This window comes from Hylobates moloch, unplaced genomic scaffold (assembly GCF_009828535.3).
Source record: "Hylobates moloch isolate HMO894 unplaced genomic scaffold, HMol_V3 SCAFFOLD_9, whole genome shotgun sequence".
NCBI lineage: Eukaryota > Metazoa > Chordata > Mammalia > Primates > Hylobatidae > Hylobates > Hylobates moloch.
The window spans coordinates 20,201,278-20,225,307 of NW_026652284.1; the positions used below are offsets into that span (position 1 = coordinate 20,201,278).

The following is a 24,030-nucleotide window of genomic DNA, read 5'->3' on the forward strand; positions in this document are numbered from 1 at the left end:
CTAGCCATCTCACTTCTGAGGATTTACTGTTCCTTAGGCTATACCTCCAACAACGCAAAATCTCACTCATAAGGTTATTCATTACAGCACTGTCTGTTAATTGCAAAATACTGGAAGCCACCCAAATGCCCGAAAATAGACAATATGGTACATCTATATGGCAGAGTACTATGCAACTGTAAAACACACACACACACACACACACACACACACACAGCATGAAAAAGATATCTATGAACAGATAGGAAGTAATTTATAAATCCAGGACACATTATTAAAAAAGCAAAATGCAAAGGAGTATCTCTAGTATACTGTTATGTGTAAGAAATATATAAGGAAATATACATGTACATATATCTGCTCATTTTGGACAAAAAGAAATACAGAAAGGAAAAACAAGAGACTAATGAAATTGGTTACCTACAGAGCACGAGTGGGAATAAGGTTAAAAGAAAATGTACCTTTTCGGCCGGGCACAGTGGCTCACACCTGTAATCCCAGCACTTTGGGAGGCTGAGGGAGGCAGATAACAAGGTCAGGAGTTCGAGACCAGCCTGAAACCCTGTCTCTACTAAAAATACAAAACTCAGCCGGGCGTGGTGGTGCAGGCCTGTAATCCCAGCTACTTGGGAGGCTGTGGCAGAAGAATCACTTGAACCTGGGACACGGAGGTTGCAGGGAGCCGAGATTGCACCACTGCACTCTGGCCTGGGCGACAGAGCAAGACTCTGTCTCGGAAAAAATGAATGAATGAATGAATGAATGAATGAATGAAAAGGAAATGTACCTTTTCATATAATGCACAGTTTGGGACCATGTGACTGTTTCTCACACTACTTCATGCACACACACAAACAAAAATAAATCAACTGGCCAGGCGTGGTGGCTCACGCCTGTAATCCTAGCCCTTTGGGAGGCCAAGGCAGAAGGATCACTTGAGGTCAGGAGTTTGAGACCAGCCTGGCCAACATGGTGAAACCCTGTCTCTACTAGAAATACAAAAATTAGCCAGGCGTGGTAGTACACGTCTGTAACTCCAGGTACAGGCTGAAGACTGGAGGCTGATGCAGGAGAATTGCTTGAACCCAGGAGGTGGAGGTTGCAGTGAGCCGAGATCGTGCCACTGCACTCCAGCCTGGGCAACAGAGAGAGACTCCGTCTCAGAAAAAAAAAAAAAGGAATCAACAAGGATGACAGGAATCCTAAATTCAAAACAGAGAAAACATATTTCAACTAAATAAAAGATCCAGACTGAAGGGAAGGCAGGAGTGAGGGAGGGGGAGGGAGGTGGTGTGACTGACCAAAGCAACTTACACAGTCATCAAGCTCATTTAGTAGTACCCTCTGGCTAAAGACAAAGGGAACAAATAGCCAACTCTAATTAGTAGGCTTCTTTTCCATACAGACATGGGTTAATAATTCTGAAACACAGATCCCGACTTCTAAATGTTACCCACTAAAAGAATCCAGTGCTCCTTGGAGAAATAAATGGCTGATTCCAAGGCCAGGGCAGTGAAATTAGAAAATGAACCTACATCTTACTGTGCCCTAAAATGATGTACTGAAAGAGTGATGGAGACGTGTTAAAAGAGCACAAGTTGGCTGGAAGGGGAGGTCCCACTGGTCAAATCTGGCAATAAAATTTAGCAACAAAATGAGTAACAGGATTATAACCTACTGAATAAAGTAAGAATCCATCATTTCATGGTGAGATGGATAGAAGAAAAATCTCTTCCTTTTAGAAGAAAACCAACTATCAAAGTGGAAGGAATGACAGAATTAAAAATCTCCATTTGGCATACATCAGATTCAGAAAGAAATCAGGCAAGGATCATCACGGATGATCACGTAGGCAAGTTGGAGAAATCACAATATTTACAATGTCTCAAAGCATCTCAGAAAAAGTTAATTACAAAGGGAAAGATAATAACTTTCAGTGGAGAAACTTGACAGACACCACCTTAACTAAATGGTTAAATTTAACACACCCAGTAATGAATCTAATTGACACCACACACCTTCTGGTATAATGCACAACACAGAATCACTTCTGTGATGTTCTGGCCAAAAATGCATGGCCTTAATTGAATCATGAGGAAACATCAGACCAAACCAACTCAAGGGACTTTATACAAAATAAGTCAGTGTCATGAAATACAAAGGAAGATTCACTAACAGTTCTAGATTAAAGGAAACCGAAGAGACACAACTGAATGTAACATAAGCTTAGGTTTTCTTTTGCTATAAAGGAACATTACAGGACAAAGTTCTGCAGATTTCTGTAGGATACCCACTAAAGGATTACTGGTAACAGTAAAAGACTGGAAATTTATACGGAAGTAATAAAATAAATTACAATATAACCAAACAATAAAAACTACTGCTGTCAAAAAACAAAAAGGTAGGCTGGGCACAGTGGCTTAGGCCTGTAATCCCAGCATTTTGGGAGGCCTAGGCGGGCGGATCACAAAGTCAGGAGTTCGAGACCAGCCTGGCCAACATGGTAAAAACCCCATCTCTACTAAAAATACAAAAATTCGCCAGGCGTGGTGGTGGGTGCCTATAATCCTAGCTACCCAGGAGGATGAGGCAGGAGAAATCACTTGAAACTGGAAGGCGGAGGGTGCAGTGGGCCGAGATCGTGCCACTGCACTCCAGCCTGGGCAATAAGAGCAAAACTCTATCTCAAAAATAAATAAATAAATAAATAAAAATAAATAAATAAAAAGGTAGGGAAAGCTTTTAATGTTGTGATATATAATGATATCATTAGTTGAAAAAAGGAAGGTGGGCTAGGCACGGTGGCTCATGCCTGTAATCCCAGCACTTTGGGAGGCTGAGGCAGGCCGATCACCTGAGGTCGGGATTTCGAGACCAGCCTGACCAACATGGAGAAACCCTGTCTCTATAAAAATACAAAATTAGCCGGGCATGGTGGCGCATGCCTGTTAATCCCAGCTAGTTGGGAGGCTGAGGCAAGAGAATTGCTTGAGCTCGAGGGGTGAAGGTTGTGGTGAGCCAAGATCACGCCATCGCACTCCAGCCTGGGCAATAAGTGTGAAACTTTGCCTCAAAAAAAAAAAAAAAAAGGAAGGTACAAAACACTGCATATCATGTTGCCATTTTTTTTATTTACAAATGGGGTAAACATACCTGTTTGTTTAGATAGAAGAGTACACTATAAACTAGAAACAACCTTATCGGCAAAGATTATCTCTGTACTTGCCAGCTGCAAGTCAGAAGTAAACAACACTCTGAACTTCCCTCCTTTTTTTTTTTTGACTCCCACACTGAAGCGGCATGTTCATGGCTCACTGCAGCCTCTACATCCTGGACTCAAGTGATCCTCCAGCCTCAGCCTCTGGAGTAGCTGGGACCACAGGTGCATGCCACCATACTTGGATAATTTTTTAAGTTTTTTTTGTAAAAACAGGGTCTCGCCATGTTGCCCAGGCTAACCCCATCACTTTTTATACCTTTCAGACTTTGAACAATAAAATGTATTACATATTCCAAAAATAAGTAAATAATTGTTTTAATGTTCTGTTTAAACATACTGTCTTCCAAAATATAAAAATGAAGCTGGGTGTGGTGGCACATGCTTATAGTGCCAGCTATTCAGGAGGCTCAGGCAGAAGATGGCCTAAGCCAGGAGTTGGAGGCTGCAATGAACTATGATTGCACCCGTGAACAGCCACTGTAATACAGCCTGGGCAACAAAGTGAGACCCTGTCTCTATTTTAAAACTTTTGAAAAAATAAAAATGAAAACAAGTTCAACCAATTTCAGAACAGTTTTGTCAGCTTATGTCAAAGCTAGGAGGGAAAAAAGCTTACTAATGAAATAAAAGTAGAACCCATCTACTGTGGGGAGAAGAAGCCAGGGTTTTGCTTTAGTGCTTATAACTCATCTCTAATGGGAAAGGTCTACCATAAGAGAGTTAAAGAAACAAAACTGGCTGGGTACGGTGGCTCCTGCCTGTAATCCCAGCACTTTGGGAGACCGAGGCGGGCAGATTACTTGAGGTCAGGAGTTCAAGACCAGTCTGGCCAACATGGCAAAACCTCGTCTCTACTAAAAATACAAAAATGTGCCAAGCGTGGTGGCGTGTGCCTGTAATCCCAGCTACTTGGGAGGCTGAGGTGAGACAATCGCCTGAACCAGGAAGGCAGGGTTTACAGTGAGCTGTGATCGCACCACTGCATTCCAGCCAGGCTGCGCAACAAAGTGAGACTCGTCTCAAAAAAAAAAAAAGAAGAAACAAAACTGATTCTGAGACAGAAAAGTAACGTAAAATCTCTCCTGGGAACAGTGACAAGGATATATTAGGAAGGTTCTTTTCAAAGAAAATTACAGCTGCCAGGTGCAGTGGCTCAAGCCTGTAATCCCAGCACTTTGGGAGGCCGAGGCGGGCGGATCACGAGGTCAGGAGATCAAGACCATCCTGGCTAACACGGTGAAACCCTGTCTCTACTAAAAATACAAAAAATTAGCCGGGCATGTTGGCGGGCGCCCGTAGTCCCAGCTACTCGGGAGGCTGAGGCAGGAGAATGGCGTGAACCCGGGAGGTGGAGGTTGCGGTGAGCCAAGATCGCGCCACTGCACTCCAGCCTAGGGGACAGAGAAAGACTCCGTCTCAAAAAAAAAAAGAAAATTACAGCTAGTGGCAATGGACTCTCCCAGAGGTCTTTGGGAGATAGGAAAAAATAGTGTCAGTAACCATGGTGAAAACATACCTCTAAAACAAAGTAGGCACTTATTTTGTCAATTCTTTCAACTCTGCTTTTCAAAGGTGTAATATCAAGTCTTGTTTGTTCACTCCCTCCTCTTGGACAAGTGGGTGGTAAAAATTTTTCACACGGGCCGGGCACGGTGGCTCACACCTGTAATCCCAGCACTTTGGGAGGTGGAGGCAGGTGGATCATGAGGTCAGGGGTTCGAGACCAGCCTGACCAACATGGTGAAACCCCATCTCTACTAAAAATACAAAAATTAGCTGGGCGTGGTGGCGGGCGCCTGTAATCTCAGCTACTCGGGAGGCTGAGGCAGGAGAATTGCTTGAACCTGGGAGGCGGAGGTTGCAGTGAGCCAAGATCACACCACTGCACTCCAGCCTGGGCAACAGAGCGAGACTCCATCTCAAAAAAAAAAAAAAAAAAAATTCACACGACCTGGCTGGGGAGACAGATACTCCCATGGGTCAAACACAGACATCATTCTCAGAAAATAGTTCCAGTGGATCTGTTCAGATTTTAGTCTCCAGTTCCTGATAGCAAAATAATTCAGACAGTGAACAAAAAGTAGACTCTCCCTGTCCCCAACCAAAAATCATGCATACTCCACTGGTTCTAAAGCTGGCATCAAAAGGCAAACACAACCTATGGCCTAAATATTACCACAATAAGACTTTCAAAAGCTACTATGAGAAGCTGGGAGCAATCTGTATTATTAGGCCCCACAACGCTGGCATTGTTCTTTTTACATTTTCTTAAATTAATTGCTTGCTAGGTATTACTGAATACATCTTCAGTCGGCTAGACCACCATCACAGCAGAATGCCAAGTGCAGGTGACCTGTGATAGACTACTACCCCAGGCCAAACCTATGGCTTCCGAGCCTCAATGGCCACACTTCAGGTGGGAACCAAAAAGCCAATGGCAGTGCTTTGTATTAAAAGGGCTTGGGCTTTCTAAACTTCTAAATTGTTGCTAAGCCTTTCATACATAGCCCAATATGGTGGGAGGGAGGGTTATGTTTGTTCTCTTACTTGGAGAGGTAAAGAATCTACTTAACAAACACAAATAACGGCCGGGCACAGTGGCTCACGCCTAAAATTCCAACACTTTGGGAGGCCAAGGCGGGCAGATCACCAGCCTGGCCGACATGGAGAAACCTTGTCTCTACTAAAAATACAAAAAATTAGCCAGGCGTGGTGGCACATGCCTGTAATCTCAGCTACTCAGGAGGCTGAGGCAGAAAAATTCGTTGAACCCAGGAGGCAGAGGGTGCGGTGAGCTGAGATCATGCCATTGCACTCCAACCTTGGCAACCAGAAACTGTTTCAAGAGGAGGAAGGAAGGGAAGGAGGGAGGGAGGGAGGACGGATGGACAGGCAGACACAAATCACAGTTCTAATTATAAGCTGTTACTTCTAAAGCCAGCCTTAGCAGCCCAGCAGAATGCCAACTACAGAAGGCTTAGCCTCTCCCATTCGTCATTCTCCAATGCCCCTAACTCCACTTTATCCCTCATTAGGAGTAGGCCCCAGGGATCGAGGATCATTTATCATCATGTGTGTGCCAATTTCCTTACAGTAGAAAAACAGTTCTGTGTACCTGTGTCTATCAACTATCAAAACAGATCAAAGAGGTTGAATGTTTCACAAAATATGAGACAGTGTCCGGGAGCAGTGGTTCACACCTGTAGTCCCAGCAATTTGCAAGGCTGAGTGAGGCAGGCAGATCACTTGAGGCCAGGAATTTGACACCAGCCAGGCCAACATGGCGAAAACCCGTCTTTACTAAAAATACAAAAAGTTAGCCAGGTGTGGTGGCATATGCCTGTAGTCCCAGCTGCTCAGGAAGCTGAGACAAGAGAACTGCTTGAACCCGGGAGGCAGAGGCTGCAGTGAGCTGAGATCACGCCACTGCACTCCAGTCTGGACATCAGAGAGAGACCCTGTCTCCAAGAGAAAAAAAAAGCCTGGGCGCAGTGGCTCACGCCTGTAATCCCAGAACTTTGAGAGGCCGAAGCTGGTGGATTATGATGTCAGGAGTTCAAGACCAACCTGGCCAACATGGTGAAACCCTGACTCTGCTAAAAATACAAAACTTAGCCAGGTATGGTGGCAGGTGCTTGTAATCCCAGCTACTCTGGAGGCTGAGGCAGAGAACTGCTTGAACCTGGCAGGCGGAGGTTGCAGTGAGCCGAGACCATGCCACTGCACACCAGCCTGGGCAACAGAGCTGCACTCCATCTCAAAAAAAAAAAAAAAAAAAAGACGATTACATGGGCATGACTGATTGAATCACTGGCCACTGGAGATCAACAACCTTTAGCTCCTCTCCCCTCCCAGAGGTCAGACTAAAAAACTCTAACCTTCTCATCAAGTGGTTGGTTCTCCTGGCAACCAGCCCCTATCTGGAGGCTACCAAGAGCTCCCAGCCATCAGTCATTTCATTAGCATACAAAAAGACAGTCACTTCGGAGATTCCAAAGGTTTTAGGAGCTGTGCCAGAAGTAGTACAAAGACTAAGCATATATTTCTTATAAATCAAAATATCATATAATCCTGCAGGAAAAATAACTAAAGAAAACATCTCAAAAATGTTAAATGACACCAATGTTTTTGTTTCAATAATTCTACTTCTGGGCACAGGTCCACCAAACTTGAGTAATAACAGCACAATGGCAATGCCATAGTATGATAAGGAATTCAGATAACCCTAATGGGTACTTTGTTCCAAGACTGCACTGAGAACACCAAAGTGTTAGGCAAAGGATAGGTTCCAAAAGGTTTGGTTATGACGTGCTAAGCAGACATCTGCTGTGATTTTAGGCCAGAGACAAACTTTGGCAGCAGTAAAAAGGACAGACCGGGCCGGGTGCGGTGGCTCACACCTGTAATCCCAGCATTTTGGGAGGTCGAGGCGGGCGGATCACTTGAGGTCAGGAGTTCGAGACCAGCCTGGCCAATATGGTGAAATCCCGCTAAACTAAAAATTCAAAAATGTGCCAGGCGTGGTGGCACGTGCCTGTAGTCCCACCTACTCCAGAGACTGAGGCAGAAGACTCGCTTGAATCCAGGAGGTGGAGGTTGCAGTGAGGCGAGATCACGCCACTGCACTCAAGTCTGGGTGACAGAGCGAGACTCCGTCCAAAAAAAAAAAAAAAAAGGGACAGCCCGAAGCTGAACAAGGCATGAGACGTAACTCAGAAGCTAAACAAGGTGTGAGACATAACTAACAATTTTTCTAGTGGAAGATGAGGTCTTAAAAAGCCAATTTAGGCCGGGTGTGGTGGCTCACGCCTATAATCCTAGCCCTTTGGAAAGCTGAGGTGAGCGGATCACCTGAGACAGGAGAATAGTTCGAAACCAGGAAGCCAAGGTTGCAGTTAGCCGAGATACCACTGCACACCAGCCTGGGTGACAAAGTGAGACTCCATCTTCAAAAAAAAAAGCCAATTCAGTGGGAATAGGAATGGAGGAAGTTGGAAGTTCAAGCATATTGATGGGAAGAAATCAATAGAACCTGGGGACTAATAAGATGCCATAGGCAAGAAAGGAAAGGAGAAATCTGGAATGATGCCCAAAATTGTAACAAAACGATTTTCCAGGCTGGATGTGGTGGCTCACTCCCGTAGTCCCAGCACTTTGAAAGGCCGAGGCGGGAGGATCACTTGAGGCTAGGAGTTCAAGACCAGCCTGGCCAACGTGGCAAAACCCTACTAAACTTCTACTGAGAATATAAAAATTAGCTGGGTGTGGTGGTGAATACCTGTAATCCCAGCTACTCCACAGGCTGTCACGAGAATCACTTGAACCCAGGAGGCGGAGGTTGCAGTGAGCCGGGCTCATGGCACTGCACCCTAGCCTAGGTGACACAGCAAAAAAAAAAAAAAACAATGTTCCACAAGTCAAAAATTGTGTTGAGGGAGTAGAAAAGTAGTAGGCTAGGTATCAAAGGGATGAATGACTAAGTTCCTTCTATAATATATTGACTATAGGTAGGAGATACACTTTCAGTTCTGTTTTGGTAGATCTCCAATGATCTGTCATTTAAGAGTATGCACAATGAGTGGAAAATTTATAATCAAAGATTTCACAGTTGCTATGCAGTTCAAAGATTCATCCTTTGAATGGGAAAGGGGGTAGGGATTTCACTCCAAATGGTCATTTACAGAGGTTCTGCTTCTTCCTCATCACCTCTTAGTTTCTCAGTTTTTATTCATTTATTTATGAGATGGAGTCTCGTTCTGTTGCCCAGGCTGGAGTGCACTGCAACCTCTACCTAACGGGTTCAAGACATTCTCCTGCCCCAGCCTCCTGAGACTCATGCCTGTAACCCAGCACTTTGGGAAGCTGAGTGGGGCAGATAACTTGAGGTCAGGAGTTCGAGACCAGCCTGGCCAACATGGCAAAACCCCGTCTCTACCACAAATACAAAAATTAGCTGGCGTGGTGGCAGGCATCTATAAACCCAGCTACTTGGGAGGCTGAGGCGGGAGAATCGCCTGAACCCAGGAGGCGGAGGTTGCAGTGAGCCAAGATCATGCCATTGCACTCCAGCCTGGGTGACAGAGCAAGACTCTGCCTCAAAACAACAAAAAACGAAAAACAAAAAACAAAAAACAACAACAACAACACCACCAACAAACAAAATCCATGGCCTCCTGGGCACTCAGGGTGTATAATACTCTACACTCCCAGGCTCAGGTGATCTTCCCACCTCAGCCTTCCGAATAGCTGGAACCACAGGCATATGCCACCACACCCGGCTTTTTTTTTTTTTTTATCATTTGTAGAGATGGGGTTTAGCCTCATTGCGCAAGGTGGGCTGGAATTCCTTGACTCAAGTGATCCACCCACCTCAGCCTCCCAAAGTGCTGGGATTATAGGCATGAGCCACTGTGCCTGGGGCCTTTATTTATTTATTTTTTTTATTTTTTTTGAGACGGTGTCTCGCTCCGTTCCCCGGGCTAGAGTGCAGTGGTGCAGTGGCTCAATCTCAGCTCACTGCAACCTCCACCTCCCGGTTTCAAGCGATTCTCCTGCCTCAGCCTCCCTAGTAGCTGGGACTACAGGTGTGCGCCACCATGCCCAGCTAATTTTTGTATTTTTAGTCGAGATGGAGTTTCACTATGTTGGCCAGGCTGGTCTCGTTCTCCTGACCTCGTGACCTGCCCACCTTGGCCTCCAAAGTGCTGGGATTACAGGCATGAGCCACCGCGACTGGCCAGGACTTTTAGAGGTTTTTTTTTTTTTTTTTTTTTTTTCTAGAGACAGGGTCTATGTTGCCCACTTACAAATAAATTGTTTTTAAAGAAAAATTTTTTGAAAAGTCATTGAAGAAGGAAACTAGTTTACTTAAAACACTAAAGTACAGATTTTCCTGAAAGTGAAAATAAAGGAGAACCACGATAATATAAATTCTAGGTTCTAGTTACTAAAAACTTTACAGTGATTTTCATGTAATGCCTAATGGCATTACTGTATCAAGGTCTCATAAATTAGACATGCAAGAAATAAGCAAATCTAAAAACAGGTCAGGCATGGTGGCTCATGCCCGTAATCCCAGCACTTTGGGAGGCCAAGGCAGAAGGACTGCTTGAGCCCAGGAGTTCAAGGCCATCCTGGGCAACATGGTGACACCATATCTCTACAAAAAAAAAAAAAAAATTTTTTTTAATGAGCCAGGTGGAGTGACACATGCGGGTGGTCCCAGCTATTGGGGAGGCTAAGACAAGAGGACCTGTTTGAGCACAGGAGGTCAAGGCTACAGTGAGTTGTGTTCATGCCACCGAGCTCCAGCTAGGATGACAGAGCAAGACTCTCTCAAAAAAACAAACAATAAAAACAAAGCAACCACAAAGAGGTCACTTAGCACTTACGTCCCATTTTCCTAGAACTCCTCTGCCATATATGTGTAGAGAAGTCGGGCATAAAAGGTTTGGGAAGCAACTGACAAAGCAAATTAAATAAAACTCAACACCAAATTTACATAAAACATCAAAGATGGAAAGCTTCTTAAATTGTTGGCAATCCTTTAAATAACATAGTGAGTACTCAAAAAAAACCTAAATATATATTTTATTTTATTTTTTTGAGATAGAGTCTCACTCTATTGCCCACTGCTAGGGTGCAGTGGCATGATCTCGGCTCACCACAACCTCCGCCTCTCAAGTTCAAGAAACTCTCCTGCCTCAGCTTTCCGAATAGCTGGGATTACAAGTGTGCACCACCACGCCCGGCTAATTTTTGTATTTTTAGTAGAGATGGGGTTTCACCAGGTTGGTCAGGCTGGTTTCAAACTCCTGACCTGAAGTGATCTGCCCACCTCAGCCTCCCAAAGTGCTGAGATTACAGGTGTGACCCATCACACCTGGCTTAAATATACTTTAAAGCTTAAGAATCCAATTAACCTAGCAAACATGAAATAACTTCATTTTTTCCAAATCTCCAAAGTTAGGCCCCGCTAAACTGGGATTCAAAAACTATAGAAAAAGGAGAAATAGCGCTGGGCGCGGTGGCTCACGCCTGTAATCCCAGCACTTTGGGAGGCCGAGGCGGGTGGATCACGAGGTCAGGAGATCGAAATCATCCTGGCTAACACAGTGAAACCCTGTCTCTACTAAAAATACAAAAAAATTAGCCGGGCGTAGTGGCAGGCGCCTATAGTCCCAGCTACTTGGGAGGCTGAGGCAGGAGAATGGCGTGAACCCAGAGGCAGATCATGCAGTGAGCTGAGACCGTGCCACTGAACTCCAACCTGGGTGACAGAGAGAGACGCCGCCTCAAAAAAAAAAAAAAAAAAAGAGAACTAGCAAAGCAAAAAGGATTTTTAAGGTGACCCTACTTGGAAATACTAGAAATCTACTTTCTTTTTAAGATACAGGGTCTTGCTATATGTTGCACAGGCTGGACTCAAACTCTTGGGCTCCAGCAATTCTCCCACCTCAGCCTCCCAAATAGCTGAGACTGCAGGTGTGTACCACCATGCCCAGTTTATAATCTTTCTAAAAGGATACCTCCCAAATTGGTATTAAAGGAAAAACGTTCAGGGCAGGAGAGAACTAATTGGCAAGTCAAAAAGAGTTTTCCGATCTAAAGAGTAAAGATTATTTAGTTATTCAAACTATAACGATTTTTTTTTTCTTACAGTGGGACTTCTTGATTATCCAAGGATGATTTGAAATGTTTCTCAAGCTTTACACAATTTGGGAAACACTGGCCAAGCACTTGGAAACAAAACAAAACAGAACACCACAGTATCTTTCAATTTCACTGGAAATCAGGACACCATCATTCACTTATAAAATTCTTATTATCATTATTATTATTATTATTATTATTATTTTGAGAAGGAATCTCCCTCTGCTGCCCAGGCTGGAGTGCAGTGACGTGATCTCGGCTCACTGCAACCTCAGCCTCCAGGGTTCAAGCGATTCTCCTGCCTCAGCCCCCTGAGTAGCTGGGATTACAGTCATGCGCCACCATGCCCAGCTAATTTTTGTATTTTTAGTAGAGACGGAGTTTCACCACGTTGGGTCAGGCTGGTCTCGATCTCCCGACCTTGTGATCCGCCCACCTCGGCCTCCCAAAGTGCCGGGATTACAGGCGTGAGCCACTGCACCTGGCCAAAAAAGTTCAATTTAATACTCCGATGGCAAGAGCACAGAGACAGGAACGTTCGTATACTGCACACAGCTGGTGGGAGAAAACCCCGCAAAGGTAATATATATCAAAAGCCTTTTTGACACACGTTATGTTCATGCTATTTTCACAATGTTTTTCTAAGAAAATAATTAGATGGGCAGATAATATTTACTTATAAGGATGTTCTCAATATTAAAAAAGAGCCTCCCCTCCCCACCACAAAAAAGAAGAGGAAGTGGAGGAGGGGCGGGGAACATAAGAAGACAAAGGCAAGTAGACAAATGCCCAGCAGGAAAACAGTTAAATGGTTCTTTAGTGTATGTAAAATGGAATATTATACAATGATTTGACATTTCTGGGGGAGGCTGGATGCGGTGGCTCACAGCTGTAATCCCAGCACTTTGGGAGGCTAAGGAGGGAGCATTCCTTGAGGCTAGGAGTTCAAGGCAGCAGTGAGCTATGACCATCTCACTGCACTCCAGGCTGGGCAACAGAGTGAGACTGTCTCATAAATAAATAAATAAATAATTTTTTTCAAACACACAGAAAACATAAGAATGTTTAGATCCAATATGAAGCTTTTCTTCTACTGTACTTCTTTTTTACATTGTCCCAAATACAGGGTTATTTTTTTCTTACTGATTAGATCGCTACCTCAGGAAGCCAGGGGAAATGAATGAGGTATAAAGAGTTTGCAAAATACAAAAGTCTCAGCAGGTACCTCACTCAACTCCAACATGGAAAAAATCTCCAGCCCTACAGAGACTGAGCAGTGCATCAAGTCCCTGATTGCTGTTTTCCAGGAGGATGCTGGAGAGGATGTCACAACCACAGACTCTCCAAGAGCGGAGCCCCTCAGTTTCATGAATACAGAACTGGCTGCCCTCACACAGAACCACAAGGACCCTGGTGTCCTTGACCACATGATGAAGAAACTAGACCTCAACTGTGACACGCAGTTAGATTTCCAAGAATTGCTTTATCTTTTTTGTTTCCCTCATCTCAGACTGAAAAATTTCTTAATCTTATTGGCAGCATGGCCCTAGTTCATCATAAGCCATGACTATTTTATCACGGCTACCTATTCCCAGAAGCAAATCTAAGGAGGGTCTTGCCTTGGGTCTTGCCTTCAAGCCCCACCCCTGCTTTCCTTCTAGGATCTCAGTCACCATCTCCTCCTCATGGCTCCCACACACCCTAAGCCCAGCATACCCACCACCATGCAGGCCACTCCTGCTAGTAGTAATAAAACAGTATCGTTTTGGTTTTGGTTTGTGTTTTGAGGCAGGGCCTTGCTCTGTTGCCCAGGCTGTAGTGCAGCAGTAAAATCATAGCTCACTGCAGCCTGGTCTTCCTGGCCTCAAGTGATCCTCCCGTCTTTGCCTCCCAAACTGCTGGGATTACTGGCGTAAGCCACTGCACTTGGCCCAGTATCATTTTTTAAAACACACACACAGTCTCGTCATGTATTTAATTTTAAGTATTTGTGTTTGTTTTCCCCATGTATGTCTCCCTTTTGCTTTGAGTCGTTGCTTTTGCTAACATCAGACATGTTCATGATTAGCAGTCATTCAATCCTCTGCTACTTTATGCTAAAGTCATAGAGATCAAGTAACCTCAAATTATTCCATGATCTTACTTCCCAACTTCCCAACTGATGAGAATAATCAATTCCAGGTTGACTGTAGACCTAAGCATGAAAGATAAAGCAATACAACTTACAGAAAATAACACAGGAGAATATTTAGGACCCTGGGGAAGATAAATCTTTATCTTATGGGAGCTACATGATGAGAACTTCTGAACACAAAGAGAACTTATGAACACAAAGAAGAGAGCAATAGACATTGGGGTCTTACTTGGGGGTGGAGGGTGGGAGGAGGGAGGGGAGCAGAAAAGATTTTTTTTTTTGAGGCAGGGTCTCGCTGTCACCCAGGCTAGAGTACAGTGCCAAGATCTCAGCTCACTGCAACCTCCGCCTCCTGGGTTCAAGCAATTCTCCCACCTCAGCTTCCCAAGTAGCTGGGATTACAGGCATGCACCACCACGTCTGGCTAATTTTTGTGTATTTGTACAGATGGGTTTTCACCATGTTCCCCAGGCTGGTCTCAAACTCCTGGCCTCAAGTGTCCACCTACCTCAGCCTCCCAAAATGGCTGGGATTAAAGGCGTAAGCCACTGTGCCAGGCCTACAAAAAACTTTTGAATTAGCCAAACATGGTGGTGAGTGTCTGCAGTCTCAGCTACTGGGGAAGCTTAAGTGGAAGGACCACTTAGACAGACCCCAGAGGTCGAGGCTGCAGTGAACTGTGATCACACCATGTACTCCAGCCTGGGTGATGAAGTGAAATCCTGTATCAAAAAAAAAAGAAAAAAAAAAGACACTAAAATATATACGCAGAATGTTCACTGCAGCTTTATTCATAATGACCAAATACATGGAAAAATCAAAATGACCATCACTAGTAGAAAGGAATATAATATACAGTATATACTCACACGCTGAAATAATGTACAGCACTGTTGGTCCCACTGGCTCATGCTTATAATCCCAGCACCTTGGGAGGCCGAGGTGAGCAGACTGCTTGAGCCCAGGAGTTCCAGACCGGCCTGGGCAACATATTGAGACCTCGTCCCCCACCAAAAAAAAAAAAATTGTACAGCACTAAAAGTGAACACACTACTGCTTACACATAAATTAATCTTATAAAGTTGAGTGAAAGAAAGCAGAGGCAGAAGAAACAACAATGTATGCATATACATGAAGTTTAACATAGGCAAAATAATCTGCTCAATTCAAAGTAAGCATAAGGGGTTTCCTTCAAGGAAGAGAGGCAGAAGTAACTGGTAGTAGAAAAATGGAAGATAAGGGTGTCTTGAAGTGTTAGTAATGTTTTGATCTTGGTGGTAGATACGGGACAGATAAATTTCTTTCCTGATAATTAGTCAATCAAGTGTTACTTTTTTTTTTTTTTTTGAGACAGAGCTCACTCTGTCGCCCAGGAGTGCAGAGGCATGATCTTGGCTCACTGCAACCTCCGCCTCCCATGTTCAAGCGATTCTCCTGCCTCACAGCCTTCTGAGTAGCTGGGACTACAGGGGTGCACCACCATGCCCGGCTAACTTTTTGTATTTCTAGTACAGACAGGGTTTCACCATATTGGCCAGACTGGTCTTGAACTCCTGACCTCAGGTGACCCGCCTGCGTCGGCCTCCCAAAGTGCTGAGATTACAGGCATGAGCCACCGCACCCGGCCAATCAAGTGTTATTCTTATGATTTGTGTGCTTTTCTGTATGTAAAAAAATAAACTTTCAAGCTGGGTACAGTGGCTCACGCCTGTAATCCCAGCATTATGGGACACCGAGGCAGGCAGATCACTTGAGGCCCGGAGTTGAAGACCAGCCTGGCAAAGATGGTGAAACCCCACCTCTACTAAAAAATACAAAAAAATTAGCCAGGCATGATGGCACATGCCTGTCATCCAAGCTACTCAGATGGCTGAGGCACAAGAATCACTTGAACCCAGGAGGTAGAGGGTGCAGTGAGCTAAGATTGTGGCACTGCACTCCAGCCTAGGTGACAGAGCAAGACTGCCTCAAAAAACAACTAAAAGGCCGGGCGCGGTGGCTCACGCTTGTAATCCCAGCACTTTGGAAGGCCAAGGCGGGCGGATCACGAGGTCAGGAGATCAAGACCACAGTGAAACCCTGTCTCTACTAAAAATACAAAAAAATTAGACGGGCGTGGTGGCGGGCGCCTGTAGTCCCAGCTACTCGGAGAGGCTGAGGCAGGAGAATGGTGTGAACCCGGGAGGTGGAGCTTGCAGTGAGCCAAGATTGTGCCACTGCACTCCAGCCTGGGCGACACAGCGAGACTCCATCTCAAAAAAAAAAAAAAACCTAAAATACAAATAATTTTTTAAATAAATTTTCGAAATCAAGACCAACCCGGCCAACATGGTGAAACCCCATCTCTACTAATACAAAAAGTAGCCGGGAGTGGTGGTGCACGCCTGTAGTCCCAGCTAGTTGGGAGGCTGAGGCAGGAGAATCGCCTGAACCCGGGAGGTGGAGGCTGAAGTGAGCAAAGATCGCGCCACTGCAATCCAGCCTGGGCCATAGAGTGAGACTCTGTCTCAAAAAATAAATAAATAAATAAATAAATTCTTATTAATTATTAATATATTAATTATAATTTATAATTATTTTTATAATTTTATAATTATAAATTATAACGATCAATTATAAATTGTTTATTTATTTATTTTTCATGAGAACCATGAGAAAAATTCTAAAAGGAATTAAGGTCTTGCCTTATCAGATATTTTTTAAGTATTATAAAATAATTAGAATAGTGGTATCAGTACAGAGTTACTCAACGAAATTAATCAATGGCAAAAAAAACAGGGTTGAGAGGCTGGGCACGGTAGCTTACACCTATAATCCCAACACTTTGGGAGGCCAAGGCAGGCAGATCACCTGAGGTCGACAGTTCAAGAACAGCCTGACCAACACGGAGAAACCCCGTCTCTACTAAAAATACAAAGTTAGCCGGGCATGGTGGCACATGCCTGTAATCCCAGCTACTCAGGGGGATGAGACAGGAGAATCGCTTGAACCCAGGAGGTGGAAGTTGCAGTGAGCTGAGATTGCGCCATTTAACTCCAGCCTGGGCAACAAGAGCGAAACTCCATCTCAAAAAAAAAAAAAAGGGGGCTGAGAAATAAACCCAAGTAAATATGGGAATGTGCCATGTAATAAAGGTGGCTTTTTAACTGGTGAGGAAAAAGACTGAATTGTTCAACAAATGGTTTAAGACAACTGAGTAGCCATTTGGTAAAAAACAAAATAAAATATTGATGGATCCCTACCTCAATCCATAAATCAAATTAAATTATAAAAACATAAAGGTTGCATAAAAGTAAACCATCAGTACTAAAACACAACATGAGTGGATATTTTTATAACCTCAGAATTGGGAAATCCAGAAACCATAAAAAAAAGCATTCATAAATTTTACCACATAAAAAAATCAAAAACTAACGTACCAAAAGGAAAAAAAGCCCACAAAGCCCAAAAATACCACAGAAAATATCTTCGACAGAAATATTCAATAAACTAGGCCGGGCCGGGCACGGTGGCTCACGCCTGTAATCCCCGCACTTTGGGAGGCCGAGGCGGGCAGATCACGAGGTCAGGAGATCGAGACCATCCTGGCTAACACAGTGAAACCCCGTCTCTACTAAAAATACAAAAAATTCGCCGGGCGTCATGGTGGGCGCCTGTAGTCCCAGCTACTTGGGAGGCTGAGGCAGGAGAATGGCGTGAACCTGGGAGGCAGAGCTTGCAGTGAGCAGAGATCACGCCACTGCACTCTAGCCTGGGCGACAGAGCAAGACTCCATCTCAAAAAAAAAAAAAAGGAAATATTCAATAAGCTCTTGAAAATCAGTAAGAAAATGACCAACAATCCGGAACACACAATTCACAGGAGAAATACAAATGGCAAGTAAATATAAAAAGGAGACGGGATGCAGTGGCTCAAGCCTGTAATCCCAGCAGTTTGGGAGGCCAAGGCTGAGGATCTCTTGGGCCCAGGAGTTCAAGACCAGCCTGGCCAACACGAGATCCTATCTCTATAAAACTAAAAAATAAAATTAAAAAGATGCTCAATGTCACCAGCAAAATATGGCAAATGAAAATAAGATGCTATTTTTCGCTAATCAGATGGAAGTTGGGAATAGGAATGCTTTGAATAAGGTAATAGGCACACTCACTCCAGAGGACCAGGAAAAATGGTACGAACTTTTGGCATCTATCAAAATTCTAAACGGTCCCTTTACCTCAGCAATTTCTCATCTAGCAACCTAAGTGAAAACACTCACTCAACACTCAAGATCGATGCAGAGGGCTGGCTAGGGCGGCATGGGTTGTATTATCAAAGACCAGAAACCCCAAAGTCCATCAACAGGAAACTGGTTAAATAAATTATAATGCAGGTTAGGCACAGTGGCTCACACCTGTAATCCCAGCACTTTGGGAGGGCAAGGTGGAAGGACTGCTTGAAGCCAGGAATTCAAGACCAGTCAGGGCAGCATAGCAAGACCCCATCTCTATTTTTAAAAAACTATGTAACTGGCTGGGTGCGGTGGCTCTACTAAAAATACAATAATTAGGTGGGTATGGTGGCATGCGCCTGTAATCCCAGCTACTCGGGAGGCCGGGGCAGGAGAATCGCTTGAACCCAGGAGGTGGAGGTTGCAGTGAGAGCAGATAGCGCCACTGCACTCCAGCCTGGGTGACAGAGCAAGACTCCATCTCAAAATAATAATAATAATAATAATGAGGCAGGTATGTATTTGGGGTTCCTGCTAAATGAGATTTTAGCTTCTCTTGCCACACACAAAATTTGTTAACTGTGAGATAATAGATGTCAATCTGCTTCACTACAGTTACCATTTCACTGTATGTATGTATGCTATGTTATATACCATAAACATACGTAAGAATATGTTTTTAAAAAGAATAGGACCAGTCGCAGTGGCTCAAACCTGTAATCCCAGCACTTTGGGAGGCCAAGGTGGGCAGATCGCGAGGTCAGGAGATCGAGACCATCCTGGCCAACACGGTGAAACCAGATCTCTACTAAAAATACAAAAATTAGCCGGGTGTAGTGGGGCGCCCCTGTAGTCCCAGCTAGTCAGGAGGCTAAGGCAGGAGAATCGCTTGAACCCAGGAGGTGGAGGTTGCAGTGAGACGAGATCGCGCCACTGTACTCCAGCCTGGCAACAGAGCAAGATTCTGTCTCAAAACAAACAAACAAACAAACAAAAAAAGAATAGCCAGGTGCGGTGGCTCACGCCTGTAATCCCAACACTTCGGGACGCTGAGGCGGGCAGATCACCTGAAGTCAGGAGTTTGAGACCAGCCTGGCCAACATGGTGAAACCCCGTCTCTACTAAACTACAAAAATTAGCCAAGCATGGTGGCCCATGCCTGTAGTCCCAGCTACTCAGGAGGCTGAGGCCCAAGAATCACTTGAACCTGGGAGGCGGAGGTTGCAGTGAGCCAAAATCACGCACTGCACTCCAGCCTGGGCAACAAAGCGAGACTCTCTCAAAAATAAATAAATAAATAAGGCAGATCTACATGCATGAATAATAGAAACAAGTTGCAACAAAGTATGTATTGTGACTCCCTTTTGTTCTTTTTCCTTTGAGACAGGGTCTTGCTCTGTCGCCCAAGCTGGAGTGCAGTGGCATGGTCTTGGCTCACTGCAACCTCCACCTCCCAAGCTTAAGCCATCCTCCCACCTCAGTCTCCAGTGTAGCTGGAACTATGGGTCCTCATTAGGGTTATTTTGTTTGGTTGGTTGGTTTTTATCAAGACAGAGTCTCACTCTGTCACCCAGGTTGGAGTGCAGTGGCTCAATCTCGGCTCACTGCAACCTACCCCTCCTGGGTTCAAGCAATTCTTGCGCCTCAGCCTCCTGAGTAGCTGGAATTACAGGTGTATGCCACCACCATGCCCGGCTAATTTAGTAGAAATGGGTTTTTGCCATGTTGACCAGACTGGTCTCAAACTCCTGACCTCAAGTAATCCTCCTACCTCGGCCTAACAAAGTGTTGGGATTACAGGCGTGAGCCACCGTGCATGGCCCTCATTAGGGTTTTGGGACTAGAGCTACAAAGCCACTGAAGAAAGATGGCATGACACTGGCTTTCTAGAGTGCTTCACACATTTCTGTAATGTTTTAATTTGGTAATAGTCATATGATGTTTCCCTAATGAGAACAAAACAGACACTGTACTCCGTATACACGGCTGGAAGCATAAGTAAATCCAGTCTTTGAAAATTCATATCAAGGCTGGGCATGATGACATGCACTTGTAATCTCAGCTATTCAGGAAGCTGAGGAAGGAAGATGCCTTGAGCCCAGGAGTTTGAGACCAGCCTAAGCAACACAGTAAGACCCTGCCTCAAAAACAAAACAAAACAAATTTCACATCGAAAGGCTAACTATAACAAAAAGACATTGTAACAAAAGAAATACATATTAAACATATGAAACCCTTTGCACTTAGATCAAAAAGTGTGACTAACACATTATGTTGGTGAGGGTATGATGTAAATGTAAGATACTCTTACACATTGACAGGGAAATGTAAAGAGAAACCCTCATTCTGAGGGGCAATTTAGCAATATGGATCAAAATGAAAAACACACATCCCTTAGCCAACAATTTTACTTCCAGGAACTTACTTGACCACCAACCTCACTGTTAACAAACAAGTCTGCCTTCAAGACACACAATATTTGCAGAATTCTGTGGACAGAGGATTTAGTACACACTGCTTTCATCCTGTGATTGTCCTAAGGACTTTCAGAAATGTAAACAGTCCTGACACATGTAGTCTTTGAATATGGTCAAACACCTCATTCTTCAGCTTTGGTATCTCATAACAAATTGTTGCATAAAGTATGAAAAATACATATTGGTGATACTGTTTATTTATTTAATCTCTTCTTGCAAAGAGAAGAAATAAACAAAAGGAGAAAGGTTCATGCCTGGAATCCCAGCAATTTAGGAGGCTGAGGAGAGAGGACTGCTAGAGCCCAGGAGTTTGAGACCAGCCTGGGCAACGTGACAAGACTCTGTCTCTATAAAAAAGGAGAAAGTGAATACTGTCTTGTCTCAAAAAAAAAAGAAGAAAGTGAGTAGAAAGAGAGATTTTTGGATATCTAAATAAAAGCTGACAGGGCCAGGCACAGTGGCTCATGCCTGTAATCCCACCACTTTGGGAGGCCAAGGCAGGGGGACCACCTGAGGTCAGGAGTTCGAGACCAGCCTGGCCTACATGGCAAAACCCCATCTCTACTAAAAATACAAAAATTAGCCGGGCATGGTGCCTGCAATCCCAGCTACTCAGGAGGCTGAGGCAGGAGAACTGCTTGAACTCAGGAGGCGGAGGTTGCAGCGAGCCAAGTTTGCACTGCTGCACTCCAGCCTGGGCAACAAGAGTGAAATTCTGTCTCAAAGAAGAAAAAAAAATTAGCCAGCTGTGGTGGTGCATGCCTGTAATCCCAGCTACTCAGGAGGCTGAGGCAGGAGAATCGCTTGAACCTGGGAGGCAGAGGTTGCAGTGAGCCAAGATTGCACCACTACACTCAGCCTGGACAACAGAGCCAGACTCCATCTGGGAAAAAAAAACACCAAAAATTAGCCGAGCGTGGTGGAGCATGCTTGTAGTCACAGCTACTCGGGAGGCTGAAGTAGGAGGATGGCTTGAGCCCCTGGGAGGCAGAGGTTGCATTGAGCCAAGGCTGTACCACTGTACTCCAGCCTGGGCAACACAGCCAGACCTTGTCTCATAAAATTAACTAATTCATTAATTGAAACTGCTCAAACCTTGGGTGAGGTGTGGCTTCTTACAAGACCAAAAGCATCAAAAAAAAATAGTACAATGTTGGGGCCAGGTGGTTCACACCTGTAATCCCAGTACTCTGGGAAGCTGAAGCAGGACTGCTTGAGGCTAAAGGTTCAAGGTCAGCCTGGGTAACATAGCAAGACCCCGACTCTACAAAAATACCAAAAAAATCAGCTGGGTGTGGTGGTGCAATCTGCAGTTGTACCTACTGGGGATGTTGCAAAAAGATCACTTGAGCCCAGGAGTTGAAGGCTACAGTGAGCTACAATCACACCACTGCACTCCAGGCTGGGCAACAAAGCAAGAACCCTGCTTCGTTAATAAGAATAAGAAGAGGAGAAGAAGAAATTGGACTACATCAACATTAAAAGCTTTTGTACTGAAAATGATACCACCAATAAAATTAAAAGCCATAGAAATTAGAAAAATATTTGCAAATCATATATCTAATAAGGGACTTATATGCAGTATATATAAAGAACACAACTCGGCTGGATGCAGTGGCTCACGCCTGTAATCCTAGCACTTTGGGAGACTGAGGTGGGCGTATCACAAGGTCAGGAGTTTGAGACCAGCCTGGCCAGCATGGTGAAACCCCGTCTCTACTAAATACACCAAAAAAAAAAATTAGCTAGGCGTGATGGTGTGCGCCTGTAGTCCCAGCTACTCGGGAGGCTGAGGCAGGAGAATCACTTAAACCTGGGAGGCAGAGGTTGCAGAGAGCCGAGATGGCATCACTGCACTCCAGCCTGGGTCAGAGCGAGACTCCGTCTCAAAAAAAAAAAAAAAAACAAAAAAAAACAAAACAGAAACAAGACCAAAAAAAGATCACAACTCAATAATAAAAAGGCAACTCAATTTAAAAGCACGCAAAGGATTTAAACAGACATTTCTCCAAAAAAGATATATGATTGGCCAATAAGTACACAAAAAGATGTTTAACATGATTAGTCATCAATGAAACACAAATCAAAACATAATACACCACTTCACACCCACTAGGATGGCTAAAAGAAAAAAGGCAGTAACAAGTATAGGGACGTAGAGCAACTGGAATCCTCATATACTGCTTGTGAATATGTAAAATAGTGCAGCCACTCTGGAAAGTGACCTGACAATTCCTCAAAACATTAAACACAGACATGATGGTTCATGCCTATAGTCCCAGCTACCAGGGAAGCAGAGGCAGGAGGATCGATTAAGCCCAGGAGTTCAAGGACAGCCTACACAACATAGCAAGACCCTCATCTTATAAAAAAAAAAAAAAAAAAAAAAGCCAAAAAAAGGCCATGAACAGCTTCATTCATGCAATACAAGCATTTTAGGGGGCCAAGGCAGGGGGATCACTTGAAGCAAGGAGTTCAAGACCAGCTTGGGCACCAAAGTGGGACTCCATTTCCACAAATGTTTTTTTTTTTTTTTGGAGACGGAGTCTGGTTCTGTCACCCAGGCTGGAGTGCAGTGGCGCAATCTCGGCTCATTGCAAGCTCTGCCTCCGGGTTTATGCCATTCTCCTGCCTCAGCCTCCCGAGTAGCTGGGACTGCAGGCATCCGCCACTATGCCCGGCTAATTTTTTGTATTTTTAGTAGAGACGGAGTTTCACCATGTTAGCCAGGATGGTCTCAATCTCCTAACCTCGTGATCCGCCAGCCTCAGCTTCCCACAGTGCTGAGATTACAGGCGTGAGCCACCACGCCCGGCAAAAAAATTTGTTTAATTAGCCTCGTGTTGTGGCATGTGCCTGTAGTGGCAGGAGGCTGAGGCGGAAGGATTGCTTGAGCCCAGGAGTTCAAGGCTGCAGTGAGCCATGATTGCACTGCAATCCAGTCTGGGTTACAGAGTGAGACCTCATTAAAAATAAACAAATAAACAAAAGTTAAAAGAGCTGGGTGCGGTGGCTCAAGCCTGCAATCCCAGCACTTTGGGAGGCCGAGGCAGGTGCATCACCTGAGGTCAGGAGTTCAAGACCAGCCTGGCCAACTTGGCGAAACCCAGTCTCTACTAAAAAATACAAAAAATTAGCTGGGTGTGGTGGTGGGCGCCTGTAATCCCAGCGACTTGGGAGGCTGAGGCACAAGAATCGCTTGAACCTAGGAAGCAGAGGTTGCAGTGAGCCGAGATGGCGCCACTGCACTCCAGCCTGGGCAACACAGAGAGACTCCGTCTCAAAAAAATAATAATAATTAAAAAAAAAAGTTAAAAGTTACCATGCAACCCAACAATCC

The 24,030-nt window shown here is 44.6% G+C and overlaps 1 protein-coding gene across 7 annotated transcripts in view; it reads right to left on the reverse strand.

Annotated features, from left to right (window-relative positions):
- USP48 (ubiquitin specific peptidase 48) overlaps positions 1-24,030 on the reverse strand; it is a 108,006-nt gene that overhangs the window by 79,990 nt on the left and 3,986 nt on the right. The gene's annotated exons all lie outside the window — the stretch shown is intronic.